This window comes from Ranitomeya imitator, unplaced genomic scaffold (genome assembly GCF_032444005.1).
Source record: "Ranitomeya imitator isolate aRanImi1 unplaced genomic scaffold, aRanImi1.pri SCAFFOLD_257, whole genome shotgun sequence".
In the NCBI taxonomy this organism is placed as follows: Eukaryota; Metazoa; Chordata; class Amphibia; order Anura; family Dendrobatidae; genus Ranitomeya; species Ranitomeya imitator.
Window position 1 is genome coordinate 1 of NW_027193808.1, and position 12,847 is coordinate 12,847.

Consider the following 12,847-nt stretch of genomic DNA (forward strand, 5'->3'; position numbering starts at 1 on the left):
TGAAATCGAGCAGCATGCTACATTTGGCAGCCAGCGGCATGTGAAATGTGCTTCCTTAACAACCCTGAAATAAATTCCCATCTAGGGTTCCAAGACAACTTACTGTGCTGATTAATTTCCATTCAATCTGTTTTTAGAAACCGGATCAGAGAAGGAGTGCACTGTTCCCGGAGAGACTGCAATAGCGGGTCAATGCGTGGAGTGGACAGAGCAAGCTCCATTTCCAGCTCCCTGTTCCAAAAAGCCATTTAATATATGGTCCCCACATGGGGGACGTATCAGATATTAAACTGATAAGAACAGATACTACACTTGATCTTAGCCATAGGAGGCCGAGAAGCGATGGCCTGAAATGGTTGGCCATTTCAGACGCACCCAGGCCTACAACCGACACCCATTGTGGAGACCTAGCCAAAGATTGCCGCAAGGAAGACATTTTCAGAAACTCTGGATGCATTCTCAATGACAGTTCGGGTGTGCTTGGGTTTTGGTCGGTTGTTTGGCTGTGTGTGTCTGTGTGTGCTCGTTGAAGCTGCGCCCAACGCGTTTTGAATCTGCATAACTCTGCCCACTTTGACACACCCACCATCCCCATTGTGACTGCAGGTGAAGGTTCCGTGCTAAGATTCTATCGACTGCAGGCAGCGCACCTGGTTGGTCAAAAGCATTAGAATACTCCTCACACAGGTGTATCTACAAGACACAAGACTAGCAGATTCGAGATCAGCACAGACACCAGTTTTCCTTTTTTTCAAATACCTATCATACACCGCATTTCAAAGTCGGTGGTCCACAAGAGGTAAACAATGTCTTCCAAAAGAATTCATGATCGGTGGTCACAAATGTGGTATGTATGGCAGAACTACTCATTGGATGCTTCAATTTAAATACCAAGTGCTGACAGCAGGCAGGGGCCTAATTCTGTAGATGGCACAGTATATTTGCTACACTGTAAGAAAGGCCTAATTCAGGCCTACATCTTAACACACCTGTGGCAGCAACCAGGAAAGACTGAAAATTGATTGCCTGATTGATTGATTGATTGCCTATTGAATGCAATGCAATGCTTGACATACATACATACATACATACATACATACATACATACATACATACATACAGAGGTGAAAGCAAGGCACACAAAATGTTGCAATTAGGCAAGTGAAATCGAGCAGCATGCTACATTTGGCAGCCAGCGGCATGTGAAATGTGCTTCCTTAACAACCCTGAAATAAATTCCCATCTAGGGTTCCAAGACAACTTACTGTGCTGATTAATTTCCATTCAATCTGTTTTTAGAAACCGGATCAGAGAAGGAGTGCACTGTTCCCGGAGAGACTGCAATAGCGGGTCAATGCGTGGAGTGGACAGAGCAAGCTCCATTTCCAGCTCCCTGTTCCAAAAAGCCATTTAATATATGGTCCCCACATGGGGGACGTATCAGATATTAAACTGATAAGAACAGATACTACACTTGATCTTAGCCATAGGAGGCCGAGAAGCGATGGCCTGAAATGGTTGGCCATTTCAGACGCACCCAGGCCTACAACCGACACCCATTGTGGAGACCTAGCCAAAGATTGCCGCAAGGAAGACATTTTCAGAAACTCTGGATGCATTCTCAATGACAGTTCGGGTGTGCTTGGGTTTTGGTCGGTTGTTTGGCTGTGTGTGTCTGTGTGTGCTCGTTGAAGCTGCGCCCAACGCGTTTTGAATCTGCATAACTCTGCCCACTTTGACACACCCACCATCCCCATTGTGACTGCAGGTGAAGGTTCCGTGCTAAGATTCTATCGACTGCAGGCAGCGCACCTGGTTGGTCAAAAGCATTAGAATACTCCTCACACAGGTGTATCTACAAGACACAAGACTAGCAGATTCGAGATCAGCACAGACACCAGTTTTCCTTTTTTTCAAATACCTATCATACACCGCATTTCAAAGTCGGTGGTCCACAAGAGGTAAACAATGTCTTCCAAAAGAATTCATGATCGGTGGTCACAAATGTGGTATGTATGGCAGAACTACTCATTGGATGCTTCAATTTAAATACCAAGTGCTGACAGCAGGCAGGGGCCTAATTCTGTAGATGGCACAGTATATTTGCTACACTGTAAGAAAGGCCTAATTCAGGCCTACATCTTAACACACCTGTGGCAGCAACCAGGAAAGACTGAAAATTGATTGCCTGATTGATTGATTGATTGCCTATTGAATGCAATGCAATGCTTGACATACATACATACATACATACATACATACATACATACATACATACATACAGAGGTGAAAGCAAGGCACACAAAATGTTGCAATTAGGCAAGTGAAATCGAGCAGCATGCTACATTTGGCAGCCAGCGGCATGTGAAATGTGCTTCCTTAACAACCCTGAAATAAATTCCCATCTAGGGTTCCAAGACAACTTACTGTGCTGATTAATTTCCATTCAATCTGTTTTTAGAAACCGGATCAGAGAAGGAGTGCACTGTTCCCGGAGAGACTGCAATAGCGGGTCAATGCGTGGAGTGGACAGAGCAAGCTCCATTTCCAGCTCCCTGTTCCAAAAAGCCATTTAATATATGGTCCCCACATGGGGGACGTATCAGATATTAAACTGATAAGAACAGATACTACACTTGATCTTAGCCATAGGAGGCCGAGAAGCGATGGCCTGAAATGGTTGGCCATTTCAGACGCACCCAGGCCTACAACCGACACCCATTGTGGAGACCTAGCCAAAGATTGCCGCAAGGAAGACATTTTCAGAAACTCTGGATGCATTCTCAATGACAGTTCGGGTGTGCTTGGGTTTTGGTCGGTTGTTTGGCTGTGTGTGTCTGTGTGTGCTCGTTGAAGCTGCGCCCAACGCGTTTTGAATCTGCATAACTCTGCCCACTTTGACACACCCACCATCCCCATTGTGACTGCAGGTGAAGGTTCCGTGCTAAGATTCTATCGACTGCAGGCAGCGCACCTGGTTGGTCAAAAGCATTAGAATACTCCTCACACAGGTGTATCTACAAGACACAAGACTAGCAGATTCGAGATCAGCACAGACACCAGTTTTCCTTTTTTTCAAATACCTATCATACACCGCATTTCAAAGTCGGTGGTCCACAAGAGGTAAACAATGTCTTCCAAAAGAATTCATGATCGGTGGTCACAAATGTGGTATGTATGGCAGAACTACTCATTGGATGCTTCAATTTAAATACCAAGTGCTGACAGCAGGCAGGGGCCTAATTCTGTAGATGGCACAGTATATTTGCTACACTGTAAGAAAGGCCTAATTCAGGCCTACATCTTAACACACCTGTGGCAGCAACCAGGAAAGACTGAAAATTGATTGCCTGATTGATTGATTGATTGCCTATTGAATGCAATGCAATGCTTGACATACATACATACATACATACATACATACATACATACATACATACATACAGAGGTGAAAGCAAGGCACACAAAATGTTGCAATTAGGCAAGTGAAATCGAGCAGCATGCTACATTTGGCAGCCAGCGGCATGTGAAATGTGCTTCCTTAACAACCCTGAAATAAATTCCCATCTAGGGTTCCAAGACAACTTACTGTGCTGATTAATTTCCATTCAATCTGTTTTTAGAAACCGGATCAGAGAAGGAGTGCACTGTTCCCGGAGAGACTGCAATAGCGGGTCAATGCGTGGAGTGGACAGAGCAAGCTCCATTTCCAGCTCCCTGTTCCAAAAAGCCATTTAATATATGGTCCCCACATGGGGGACGTATCAGATATTAAACTGATAAGAACAGATACTACACTTGATCTTAGCCATAGGAGGCCGAGAAGCGATGGCCTGAAATGGTTGGCCATTTCAGACGCACCCAGGCCTACAACCGACACCCATTGTGGAGACCTAGCCAAAGATTGCCGCAAGGAAGACATTTTCAGAAACTCTGGATGCATTCTCAATGACAGTTCGGGTGTGCTTGGGTTTTGGTCGGTTGTTTGGCTGTGTGTGTCTGTGTGTGCTCGTTGAAGCTGCGCCCAACGCGTTTTGAATCTGCATAACTCTGCCCACTTTGACACACCCACCATCCCCATTGTGACTGCAGGTGAAGGTTCCGTGCTAAGATTCTATCGACTGCAGGCAGCGCACCTGGTTGGTCAAAAGCATTAGAATACTCCTCACACAGGTGTATCTACAAGACACAAGACTAGCAGATTCGAGATCAGCACAGACACCAGTTTTCCTTTTTTTCAAATACCTATCATACACCGCATTTCAAAGTCGGTGGTCCACAAGAGGTAAACAATGTCTTCCAAAAGAATTCATGATCGGTGGTCACAAATGTGGTATGTATGGCAGAACTACTCATTGGATGCTTCAATTTAAATACCAAGTGCTGACAGCAGGCAGGGGCCTAATTCTGTAGATGGCACAGTATATTTGCTACACTGTAAGAAAGGCCTAATTCAGGCCTACATCTTAACACACCTGTGGCAGCAACCAGGAAAGACTGAAAATTGATTGCCTGATTGATTGATTGATTGCCTATTGAATGCAATGCAATGCTTGACATACATACATACATACATACATACATACATACATACATACATACATACAGAGGTGAAAGCAAGGCACACAAAATGTTGCAATTAGGCAAGTGAAATCGAGCAGCATGCTACATTTGGCAGCCAGCGGCATGTGAAATGTGCTTCCTTAACAACCCTGAAATAAATTCCCATCTAGGGTTCCAAGACAACTTACTGTGCTGATTAATTTCCATTCAATCTGTTTTTAGAAACCGGATCAGAGAAGGAGTGCACTGTTCCCGGAGAGACTGCAATAGCGGGTCAATGCGTGGAGTGGACAGAGCAAGCTCCATTTCCAGCTCCCTGTTCCAAAAAGCCATTTAATATATGGTCCCCACATGGGGGACGTATCAGATATTAAACTGATAAGAACAGATACTACACTTGATCTTAGCCATAGGAGGCCGAGAAGCGATGGCCTGAAATGGTTGGCCATTTCAGACGCACCCAGGCCTACAACCGACACCCATTGTGGAGACCTAGCCAAAGATTGCCGCAAGGAAGACATTTTCAGAAACTCTGGATGCATTCTCAATGACAGTTCGGGTGTGCTTGGGTTTTGGTCGGTTGTTTGGCTGTGTGTGTCTGTGTGTGCTCGTTGAAGCTGCGCCCAACGCGTTTTGAATCTGCATAACTCTGCCCACTTTGACACACCCACCATCCCCATTGTGACTGCAGGTGAAGGTTCCGTGCTAAGATTCTATCGACTGCAGGCAGCGCACCTGGTTGGTCAAAAGCATTAGAATACTCCTCACACAGGTGTATCTACAAGACACAAGACTAGCAGATTCGAGATCAGCACAGACACCAGTTTTCCTTTTTTTCAAATACCTATCATACACCGCATTTCAAAGTCGGTGGTCCACAAGAGGTAAACAATGTCTTCCAAAAGAATTCATGATCGGTGGTCACAAATGTGGTATGTATGGCAGAACTACTCATTGGATGCTTCAATTTAAATACCAAGTGCTGACAGCAGGCAGGGGCCTAATTCTGTAGATGGCACAGTATATTTGCTACACTGTAAGAAAGGCCTAATTCAGGCCTACATCTTAACACACCTGTGGCAGCAACCAGGAAAGACTGAAAATTGATTGCCTGATTGATTGATTGATTGCCTATTGAATGCAATGCAATGCTTGACATACATACATACATACATACATACATACATACATACATACATACATACAGAGGTGAAAGCAAGGCACACAAAATGTTGCAATTAGGCAAGTGAAATCGAGCAGCATGCTACATTTGGCAGCCAGCGGCATGTGAAATGTGCTTCCTTAACAACCCTGAAATAAATTCCCATCTAGGGTTCCAAGACAACTTACTGTGCTGATTAATTTCCATTCAATCTGTTTTTAGAAACCGGATCAGAGAAGGAGTGCACTGTTCCCGGAGAGACTGCAATAGCGGGTCAATGCGTGGAGTGGACAGAGCAAGCTCCATTTCCAGCTCCCTGTTCCAAAAAGCCATTTAATATATGGTCCCCACATGGGGGACGTATCAGATATTAAACTGATAAGAACAGATACTACACTTGATCTTAGCCATAGGAGGCCGAGAAGCGATGGCCTGAAATGGTTGGCCATTTCAGACGCACCCAGGCCTACAACCGACACCCATTGTGGAGACCTAGCCAAAGATTGCCGCAAGGAAGACATTTTCAGAAACTCTGGATGCATTCTCAATGACAGTTCGGGTGTGCTTGGGTTTTGGTCGGTTGTTTGGCTGTGTGTGTCTGTGTGTGCTCGTTGAAGCTGCGCCCAACGCGTTTTGAATCTGCATAACTCTGCCCACTTTGACACACCCACCATCCCCATTGTGACTGCAGGTGAAGGTTCCGTGCTAAGATTCTATCGACTGCAGGCAGCGCACCTGGTTGGTCAAAAGCATTAGAATACTCCTCACACAGGTGTATCTACAAGACACAAGACTAGCAGATTCGAGATCAGCACAGACACCAGTTTTCCTTTTTTTCAAATACCTATCATACACCGCATTTCAAAGTCGGTGGTCCACAAGAGGTAAACAATGTCTTCCAAAAGAATTCATGATCGGTGGTCACAAATGTGGTATGTATGGCAGAACTACTCATTGGATGCTTCAATTTAAATACCAAGTGCTGACAGCAGGCAGGGGCCTAATTCTGTAGATGGCACAGTATATTTGCTACACTGTAAGAAAGGCCTAATTCAGGCCTACATCTTAACACACCTGTGGCAGCAACCAGGAAAGACTGAAAATTGATTGCCTGATTGATTGATTGATTGCCTATTGAATGCAATGCAATGCTTGACATACATACATACATACATACATACATACATACATACATACATACATACAGAGGTGAAAGCAAGGCACACAAAATGTTGCAATTAGGCAAGTGAAATCGAGCAGCATGCTACATTTGGCAGCCAGCGGCATGTGAAATGTGCTTCCTTAACAACCCTGAAATAAATTCCCATCTAGGGTTCCAAGACAACTTACTGTGCTGATTAATTTCCATTCAATCTGTTTTTAGAAACCGGATCAGAGAAGGAGTGCACTGTTCCCGGAGAGACTGCAATAGCGGGTCAATGCGTGGAGTGGACAGAGCAAGCTCCATTTCCAGCTCCCTGTTCCAAAAAGCCATTTAATATATGGTCCCCACATGGGGGACGTATCAGATATTAAACTGATAAGAACAGATACTACACTTGATCTTAGCCATAGGAGGCCGAGAAGCGATGGCCTGAAATGGTTGGCCATTTCAGACGCACCCAGGCCTACAACCGACACCCATTGTGGAGACCTAGCCAAAGATTGCCGCAAGGAAGACATTTTCAGAAACTCTGGATGCATTCTCAATGACAGTTCGGGTGTGCTTGGGTTTTGGTCGGTTGTTTGGCTGTGTGTGTCTGTGTGTGCTCGTTGAAGCTGCGCCCAACGCGTTTTGAATCTGCATAACTCTGCCCACTTTGACACACCCACCATCCCCATTGTGACTGCAGGTGAAGGTTCCGTGCTAAGATTCTATCGACTGCAGGCAGCGCACCTGGTTGGTCAAAAGCATTAGAATACTCCTCACACAGGTGTATCTACAAGACACAAGACTAGCAGATTCGAGATCAGCACAGACACCAGTTTTCCTTTTTTTCAAATACCTATCATACACCGCATTTCAAAGTCGGTGGTCCACAAGAGGTAAACAATGTCTTCCAAAAGAATTCATGATCGGTGGTCACAAATGTGGTATGTATGGCAGAACTACTCATTGGATGCTTCAATTTAAATACCAAGTGCTGACAGCAGGCAGGGGCCTAATTCTGTAGATGGCACAGTATATTTGCTACACTGTAAGAAAGGCCTAATTCAGGCCTACATCTTAACACACCTGTGGCAGCAACCAGGAAAGACTGAAAATTGATTGCCTGATTGATTGATTGATTGCCTATTGAATGCAATGCAATGCTTGACATACATACATACATACATACATACATACATACATACATACATACATACAGAGGTGAAAGCAAGGCACACAAAATGTTGCAATTAGGCAAGTGAAATCGAGCAGCATGCTACATTTGGCAGCCAGCGGCATGTGAAATGTGCTTCCTTAACAACCCTGAAATAAATTCCCATCTAGGGTTCCAAGACAACTTACTGTGCTGATTAATTTCCATTCAATCTGTTTTTAGAAACCGGATCAGAGAAGGAGTGCACTGTTCCCGGAGAGACTGCAATAGCGGGTCAATGCGTGGAGTGGACAGAGCAAGCTCCATTTCCAGCTCCCTGTTCCAAAAAGCCATTTAATATATGGTCCCCACATGGGGGACGTATCAGATATTAAACTGATAAGAACAGATACTACACTTGATCTTAGCCATAGGAGGCCGAGAAGCGATGGCCTGAAATGGTTGGCCATTTCAGACGCACCCAGGCCTACAACCGACACCCATTGTGGAGACCTAGCCAAAGATTGCCGCAAGGAAGACATTTTCAGAAACTCTGGATGCATTCTCAATGACAGTTCGGGTGTGCTTGGGTTTTGGTCGGTTGTTTGGCTGTGTGTGTCTGTGTGTGCTCGTTGAAGCTGCGCCCAACGCGTTTTGAATCTGCATAACTCTGCCCACTTTGACACACCCACCATCCCCATTGTGACTGCAGGTGAAGGTTCCGTGCTAAGATTCTATCGACTGCAGGCAGCGCACCTGGTTGGTCAAAAGCATTAGAATACTCCTCACACAGGTGTATCTACAAGACACAAGACTAGCAGATTCGAGATCAGCACAGACACCAGTTTTCCTTTTTTTCAAATACCTATCATACACCGCATTTCAAAGTCGGTGGTCCACAAGAGGTAAACAATGTCTTCCAAAAGAATTCATGATCGGTGGTCACAAATGTGGTATGTATGGCAGAACTACTCATTGGATGCTTCAATTTAAATACCAAGTGCTGACAGCAGGCAGGGGCCTAATTCTGTAGATGGCACAGTATATTTGCTACACTGTAAGAAAGGCCTAATTCAGGCCTACATCTTAACACACCTGTGGCAGCAACCAGGAAAGACTGAAAATTGATTGCCTGATTGATTGATTGATTGCCTATTGAATGCAATGCAATGCTTGACATACATACATACATACATACATACATACATACATACATACATACATACAGAGGTGAAAGCAAGGCACACAAAATGTTGCAATTAGGCAAGTGAAATCGAGCAGCATGCTACATTTGGCAGCCAGCGGCATGTGAAATGTGCTTCCTTAACAACCCTGAAATAAATTCCCATCTAGGGTTCCAAGACAACTTACTGTGCTGATTAATTTCCATTCAATCTGTTTTTAGAAACCGGATCAGAGAAGGAGTGCACTGTTCCCGGAGAGACTGCAATAGCGGGTCAATGCGTGGAGTGGACAGAGCAAGCTCCATTTCCAGCTCCCTGTTCCAAAAAGCCATTTAATATATGGTCCCCACATGGGGGACGTATCAGATATTAAACTGATAAGAACAGATACTACACTTGATCTTAGCCATAGGAGGCCGAGAAGCGATGGCCTGAAATGGTTGGCCATTTCAGACGCACCCAGGCCTACAACCGACACCCATTGTGGAGACCTAGCCAAAGATTGCCGCAAGGAAGACATTTTCAGAAACTCTGGATGCATTCTCAATGACAGTTCGGGTGTGCTTGGGTTTTGGTCGGTTGTTTGGCTGTGTGTGTCTGTGTGTGCTCGTTGAAGCTGCGCCCAACGCGTTTTGAATCTGCATAACTCTGCCCACTTTGACACACCCACCATCCCCATTGTGACTGCAGGTGAAGGTTCCGTGCTAAGATTCTATCGACTGCAGGCAGCGCACCTGGTTGGTCAAAAGCATTAGAATACTCCTCACACAGGTGTATCTACAAGACACAAGACTAGCAGATTCGAGATCAGCACAGACACCAGTTTTCCTTTTTTTCAAATACCTATCATACACCGCATTTCAAAGTCGGTGGTCCACAAGAGGTAAACAATGTCTTCCAAAAGAATTCATGATCGGTGGTCACAAATGTGGTATGTATGGCAGAACTACTCATTGGATGCTTCAATTTAAATACCAAGTGCTGACAGCAGGCAGGGGCCTAATTCTGTAGATGGCACAGTATATTTGCTACACTGTAAGAAAGGCCTAATTCAGGCCTACATCTTAACACACCTGTGGCAGCAACCAGGAAAGACTGAAAATTGATTGCCTGATTGATTGATTGATTGCCTATTGAATGCAATGCAATGCTTGACATACATACATACATACATACATACATACATACATACATACATACATACAGAGGTGAAAGCAAGGCACACAAAATGTTGCAATTAGGCAAGTGAAATCGAGCAGCATGCTACATTTGGCAGCCAGCGGCATGTGAAATGTGCTTCCTTAACAACCCTGAAATAAATTCCCATCTAGGGTTCCAAGACAACTTACTGTGCTGATTAATTTCCATTCAATCTGTTTTTAGAAACCGGATCAGAGAAGGAGTGCACTGTTCCCGGAGAGACTGCAATAGCGGGTCAATGCGTGGAGTGGACAGAGCAAGCTCCATTTCCAGCTCCCTGTTCCAAAAAGCCATTTAATATATGGTCCCCACATGGGGGACGTATCAGATATTAAACTGATAAGAACAGATACTACACTTGATCTTAGCCATAGGAGGCCGAGAAGCGATGGCCTGAAATGGTTGGCCATTTCAGACGCACCCAGGCCTACAACCGACACCCATTGTGGAGACCTAGCCAAAGATTGCCGCAAGGAAGACATTTTCAGAAACTCTGGATGCATTCTCAATGACAGTTCGGGTGTGCTTGGGTTTTGGTCGGTTGTTTGGCTGTGTGTGTCTGTGTGTGCTCGTTGAAGCTGCGCCCAACGCGTTTTGAATCTGCATAACTCTGCCCACTTTGACACACCCACCATCCCCATTGTGACTGCAGGTGAAGGTTCCGTGCTAAGATTCTATCGACTGCAGGCAGCGCACCTGGTTGGTCAAAAGCATTAGAATACTCCTCACACAGGTGTATCTACAAGACACAAGACTAGCAGATTCGAGATCAGCACAGACACCAGTTTTCCTTTTTTTCAAATACCTATCATACACCGCATTTCAAAGTCGGTGGTCCACAAGAGGTAAACAATGTCTTCCAAAAGAATTCATGATCGGTGGTCACAAATGTGGTATGTATGGCAGAACTACTCATTGGATGCTTCAATTTAAATACCAAGTGCTGACAGCAGGCAGGGGCCTAATTCTGTAGATGGCACAGTATATTTGCTACACTGTAAGAAAGGCCTAATTCAGGCCTACATCTTAACACACCTGTGGCAGCAACCAGGAAAGACTGAAAATTGATTGCCTGATTGATTGATTGATTGCCTATTGAATGCAATGCAATGCTTGACATACATACATACATACATACATACATACATACATACATACATACATACAGAGGTGAAAGCAAGGCACACAAAATGTTGCAATTAGGCAAGTGAAATCGAGCAGCATGCTACATTTGGCAGCCAGCGGCATGTGAAATGTGCTTCCTTAACAACCCTGAAATAAATTCCCATCTAGGGTTCCAAGACAACTTACTGTGCTGATTAATTTCCATTCAATCTGTTTTTAGAAACCGGATCAGAGAAGGAGTGCACTGTTCCCGGAGAGACTGCAATAGCGGGTCAATGCGTGGAGTGGACAGAGCAAGCTCCATTTCCAGCTCCCTGTTCCAAAAAGCCATTTAATATATGGTCCCCACATGGGGGACGTATCAGATATTAAACTGATAAGAACAGATTTTTTTTTTTTTTTTTTTTTTAAAACCATTCAGGTTGTTTTATAAACAACAGTATGTAAGTCTTCCGAAAAACTCATTGTTGTTGCTTAAATATAACTCATCATCATGGTTATTCTTTATTTTTTTAACTCAAGAATATTTCCAAAAACAGGGATAGAAATAACATGTATGATAAACAAAGAACACACTAGGGTTTTGAAGTTACTGGTACTTCACCATATAATGCCATTTCATTACCTTCCAGATGCCTTCAGCGTCCAATCCTTCACCACCTCTACTCTTGTCCCATTTGTACATCACATATAGTCTAGATAGTATTAACCTTATACAATCATTTACCGGGATCATTTTTCTCTTGAATAATCCCAAATTTCTCACATCCCATAAGCTTTCCATTACACATACCATTATCAGCCATAAAATTCTTTCATTCATCTTACCACATGCCCCCATTCCAAACATTGCTACCCTCCAATTAATGTAATTTACACCTGCTAGTTCTTTACAAAGACCACCCACACCTTTCCACACACTATACGCATAATCACAGTCCCACATCACATGTCTCACAGTTTCACTCGCACCGCACCCATCTCTCGGACATACATTCGTTCTAATCAGATCCCTTCTTTTTTGCACCTCTCTTACAGGCAGTATATCATGCATGGCCATCCATACTACATCCTTCTGTTTATTTGACATTCCACTTGTACCCAACTTTTCCCATGTATCCGTTACCTCATTGAACCTCAAATCGTTGATGTTACATTCAATCTCATTTGCTCTCATTCTCTTCCTTACTTCTTTTGGTTTCTTAAACTCATTCATAGTCACAGCCAACAGATCATTCTTCCTAATAAACCTCTCAATCACATCATACCACACAGGACACTTAAATGCGACAGGCACACTTCCATCTCTT

General features: G+C 44.2%; 11 non-coding genes across 11 annotated transcripts; all 11 read right to left on the reverse strand.

The window, feature by feature from the left end:
- Positions 1-151: 151 nt before the first annotated feature.
- Positions 152-344, reverse strand: LOC138654268 (U2 spliceosomal RNA). The gene has a single exon (XR_011316176.1). It is a non-coding gene; the product is annotated as a U2 spliceosomal RNA (small nuclear RNA).
- Positions 345-1,313: 969 nt separating this feature from the next.
- On the reverse strand, positions 1,314-1,506 carry LOC138654314 (U2 spliceosomal RNA). The gene has a single exon (XR_011316191.1). It is a non-coding gene; the product is annotated as a U2 spliceosomal RNA (small nuclear RNA).
- Positions 1,507-2,475: 969 nt separating this feature from the next.
- Positions 2,476-2,668, reverse strand: LOC138654326 (U2 spliceosomal RNA). The gene has a single exon (XR_011316202.1). It is a non-coding gene; the product is annotated as a U2 spliceosomal RNA (small nuclear RNA).
- Positions 2,669-3,637: 969 nt separating this feature from the next.
- LOC138654338 (U2 spliceosomal RNA) lies at positions 3,638-3,830 on the reverse strand. The gene has a single exon (XR_011316213.1). It is a non-coding gene; the product is annotated as a U2 spliceosomal RNA (small nuclear RNA).
- Positions 3,831-4,799: 969 nt separating this feature from the next.
- Positions 4,800-4,992, reverse strand: LOC138654349 (U2 spliceosomal RNA). The gene has a single exon (XR_011316224.1). It is a non-coding gene; the product is annotated as a U2 spliceosomal RNA (small nuclear RNA).
- Positions 4,993-5,961: 969 nt separating this feature from the next.
- Positions 5,962-6,154, reverse strand: LOC138654274 (U2 spliceosomal RNA). Its single transcript, XR_011316177.1, has one exon. It is a non-coding gene; the product is annotated as a U2 spliceosomal RNA (small nuclear RNA).
- A 969-nt stretch (positions 6,155-7,123) lies between these two features.
- LOC138654285 (U2 spliceosomal RNA) lies at positions 7,124-7,316 on the reverse strand. Its single transcript, XR_011316178.1, has one exon. It is a non-coding gene; the product is annotated as a U2 spliceosomal RNA (small nuclear RNA).
- Positions 7,317-8,285: 969 nt separating this feature from the next.
- Positions 8,286-8,478, reverse strand: LOC138654296 (U2 spliceosomal RNA). The gene has a single exon (XR_011316179.1). It is a non-coding gene; the product is annotated as a U2 spliceosomal RNA (small nuclear RNA).
- Positions 8,479-9,447: 969 nt separating this feature from the next.
- LOC138654307 (U2 spliceosomal RNA) lies at positions 9,448-9,640 on the reverse strand. The gene has a single exon (XR_011316184.1). It is a non-coding gene; the product is annotated as a U2 spliceosomal RNA (small nuclear RNA).
- Positions 9,641-10,609: 969 nt separating this feature from the next.
- LOC138654308 (U2 spliceosomal RNA) lies at positions 10,610-10,802 on the reverse strand. Its single transcript, XR_011316185.1, has one exon. It is a non-coding gene; the product is annotated as a U2 spliceosomal RNA (small nuclear RNA).
- A 969-nt stretch (positions 10,803-11,771) lies between these two features.
- LOC138654305 (U2 spliceosomal RNA) lies at positions 11,772-11,954 on the reverse strand. The gene has a single exon (XR_011316183.1). It is a non-coding gene; the product is annotated as a U2 spliceosomal RNA (small nuclear RNA).
- Positions 11,955-12,847: the final 893 nt, after the last annotated feature.